We start from the raw sequence: 3,996 nt of genomic DNA on the forward strand, positions 1-3,996 counted from the left end.
AAAAAAAAAAAAAAAAAAAAAAAAAAAAAAAAAAAAAAAAAAAAAAAAAAAAGAGAAAACTTCAGGAAAGAAAAAGCAGTCCCTTCCACAAAGGCAGACGATCTACAGTCTATCTTTGGAAGTCCGGGGTGAATCTTCTGCAATCACTCTGGAAGAGCCTCCATAAGAAGCTTGTCACAAGGGTGGGTGTTACTTGTCCCAGAAGGCTTCCCTTCATTCAGAATCAGAGGAGAAGAGGCTAAAATTCATCCCAGGAYACCAGGGCAGTCAGAGTGATAGTCCAGAGTCCTTGTCATGCATCTGGCACACATTCAAAAGATGCTGCTGTTGCTCAGGAAGAAGGCAATTCTCTATCTTCCCACTTTAGAGTTTACTTTGAAGCAGCTGACCTAAAAAAAATATTTTGGATTGAAAATACTTAAGAAAGCAAAGGAAGCAAGCAAATTTTAAGGGTCCTGATTTCCTCTAACAACCATGCTAGATTATTTTGCAGCTATTTGGAAAAATACCTGTGATAGTCTAACATTTAGCAGGAAGTGCAAAAACAGAAAATGTCTTAAACACAGAATTAGAAAAAATTCCTAGCATGTGCAAATTCTGTGAGAGGTGAACTATGTCCAGTCACTGTTCTGTGTTGCAAGAAGTTATGACACAGAMAAGGAACATGTCTAAAGAACAGAGATCTGTGCTACAAGCACCCTTACAGATTTACCCCACAAAMGGGATATCTGCTGTGCAAGTGCCAACCCCATCCATCTTTAAGACCTAAGCCCTAGTACAGTAAACCAAGCACAGCTAAGTCACAACTAAAACAAAAATAATTAAAGGGAAGTAAAAGAAACATCCACTTATCCTGCAAAGGTGTCAGTGCAGCCCAAGACATTCACTACCAGTCACACTCACAYGATGAGATTTGCTCTTTTAGCAGGTGCAGCTTAAAGAGAGAGCATGCATGAGCATGGCTGTCAGCCAACATCAGGAGAGATACTATCCCTTTCTTAAATTTTAATTTGCAATATTCCACAAATCCAAAGAATGCACACCTTAACAATATGCATTCAAAAGGGTGGGAATCTAGAAAACTGCTATATGACTTTTTACTGAAGAGAACTGGTATAGATTCCGTCATTTAGAAGCAACAGTGTGTATTTTACCTTGCTCAGAAACTTTGAACAAATCTGGTTTTCTACATTTGGARCCAACATGAGAGTAAATCCACCTTCCCTCTTACAGATATGTAAAACACAAAGCCCTGATCATTAAAGAGAGAGGCYAGTGCTGATTTCAATAGGAATTATGGCCAGAACAGTTATTTGATTAAGGGCTTACACCAATTCAGCTGAAGAAAATTTTCCTTCTTTGTGCAGTTACATGGAAAAATTTATGCCCTGRCTTTATCTATGGCTTGAAAAGCATTATACCTCTAAACATTTTAGCAGTTAAGTTTATTAATGAAAACACCCAGTCAGATATGTTTTGTGGGTATGAACTTCCATATTGGAACACAACCGGGTATCTATTTGGAAACAATATTTCTAGCAGACTTTGGCCATGGCTTTATATAGGATGCTTTGATTTTGGAACAGAGTGTAAGTTTACAACTTTGCTGTCTATTAATTAATTTATTTTCCATTAAGAAGTGTAAATTACTGTTTGAAGGAAATCACCGGCTTTTAGCTACCCTGTACTTTTCTGCTTTAGTTGGCTTTTACTGCAATACATCCTCAGAATATTTTTTCCCCAGTATTTCTGCTGYAGTTGGGAAAATTAAAGAATAACTCCTAAGTCTACATTGAAAGTAATAAGAAAATACATAATTTAATTCATAAAGAAACTGGATCCTTTCACAAGGTTGTGTATTACAATACTGCGCATTTCATCTTACATGAATGATATGCAAAAAAATTTARTGGAGTTACAGCAGTTAACATACTCCCAAAACTGAGTAATGAATAAAGTCACAAAGAAAGARCATTCAACAGAACTGATGCCAGGGATGGGAGGGGGAAATAAAATGTGGAAGAGTCATAAAGAGAAAAACTACAGGAGGGGCTCTCAGACATGCAAAGGAAAATAAACACTTCAACACAGGAGAAACAGTTTTTATATGGCAAGCAATTTTAGAGAGATGGAARTTTTTGAAAGGGAAAAAGAACTCTCTTTTTGTTTTATAATAACTGAGCAGCTCCTTCAGTACAGAATGAGTTTATTCTCATTACCACCATGTCTCAAATTTTTTATCAGTACTAAYACATCCTTGAGACATGAGTTAAGAAGGTTATTTTGTTCACATTTTCCATGATAGCTATGTTTTCCATTTGTAATTTATTACAATTGTTTTTATTGTTCCTGAAATATCTTATTTTAACATCCTATTCAGCTGATGTTTTGCTACCAAGATGTACTGTTCTCARCATTTGCTGACATGTAAGGTACTGCTCATCAGAAGCCTGCAGTCCAGGCTTTGGGGTGAGGGGTTCAGAGCAGGGGCAGTTCTGCACAGCCCTGCAGCAGACAGACACCACAACTTCAAACCTCTCCCAGGGGAGGCATGGCCAGAGGCACAGGCTGAAACWGGGCACGTGTGAAAAAACAGCACCAACAGTAGCCTGCATTTGATTTCAGCAAGAATGCTAAAAATGTGGGTCATATCATTTGCTTTGACCACTAARTTCCAGATAAATTTTTAAAACTTTGTTTACCATAGCTATTCTAAACATCTACTTCTTGTCTGTAGTGTGTAACTAAAAGGTTTAACTAAAGGTTAAGATAATTCATTAAAAACAATCTCCAAAACAAAGACCTGGTGATGCTTTGGGGTCAGAAATTTTTAATCACAAAAGAAACCCAATATTATTCCCCTCCTGCTAACCTTTCCTTACACTTTTTATAGTCTCTCCCTTTACCTYGCCCTGACACCACACCCATCTTCTCCCACTCCTGTAAACTCTCTCAACCAATCTTATATTCCAGAGCCTCCAGTTGCCTCCCACTTTGGACACATATCCGTGAATGCAAATAGCATCTTCACAACAAACAAGTAACAGGAAAGAGGAAGAGAAGAAGTGAAGGGAAATGTGAGAGCTCTTAAATAAATAATATTATTCACACTCTTAGGCAAACCTTAATTTACAGATTGAAGTGCTTTGGGAAAGTAAGAGGTGTTGACTCCTTTGTTATTCACTGACAGTTAAAAATACCTTTAGTTTTAAGAAATCTGTTGTTTCCTTCCCACACAATTTGTTAACTCTTGGCTGACACTGGACATGGTGTTGCTGGTAGCAGGACAAGCAAGTATAAACACTGGCTGCCAGCTGAGTATGTTTACAGAGAGGAGAAGCTTCTTCTCACCTTTCCCACCTGTGCACTCCCTCTGCGCCTGCGTTGTACAGCCTGCTGGCCTCCATATGCTGCCCAGGGAGCAGCTGCTCAGGTTCCACAGCCACACTTATTTATCTTCTGCCCAAATGCATTCTGCCAAAAAGACCAATTTGAGAGTGATTGAGACATGAGGATTTTTGCCAAAATAAATTGTTTCCCAAGAACACACTACTCATTCTAAGGCCATATGACTTACTTTGTACAAAAATGTGCATTCCAAATAAAGTATTAAACACCTCAAACTTTTCACACACCACTGTGAAAAATTACAAATTATTTCATCAATGACACTGTTTGGTACTTATTGTTGCAAAATGCTTGGCAATACCTCCTTTCTCAGCCTTCATCCATGACACAGCTTTTGGACAACTCTAGGTGACTTATCTAAAGGCCATCTGTTGCCATAAGGTGAGAGAATAAATCTCTTTTCTTTGAACTTACTTTCCAGACAACTAATAGTCCAACTCACTAATTCTGTACAGGTCATTAAACTAGCTCTGCAAAATTAACAGCAAAATCAAACCATCTGCTACTTAATAAATATCAAATACAGTAACTTTCTGTAATGTGTGGTGAATAAGCAATAACTCATGATTATCATCCAATACAAAGGTC

The sequence above is a fragment of the Malurus melanocephalus genome, unplaced genomic scaffold (genome assembly GCF_030028575.1).
Source record: "Malurus melanocephalus ecotype Western Australia unplaced genomic scaffold, MMel_1.1 scaffold_47, whole genome shotgun sequence".
In the NCBI taxonomy this organism is placed as follows: Eukaryota; Metazoa; Chordata; class Aves; order Passeriformes; family Maluridae; genus Malurus; species Malurus melanocephalus.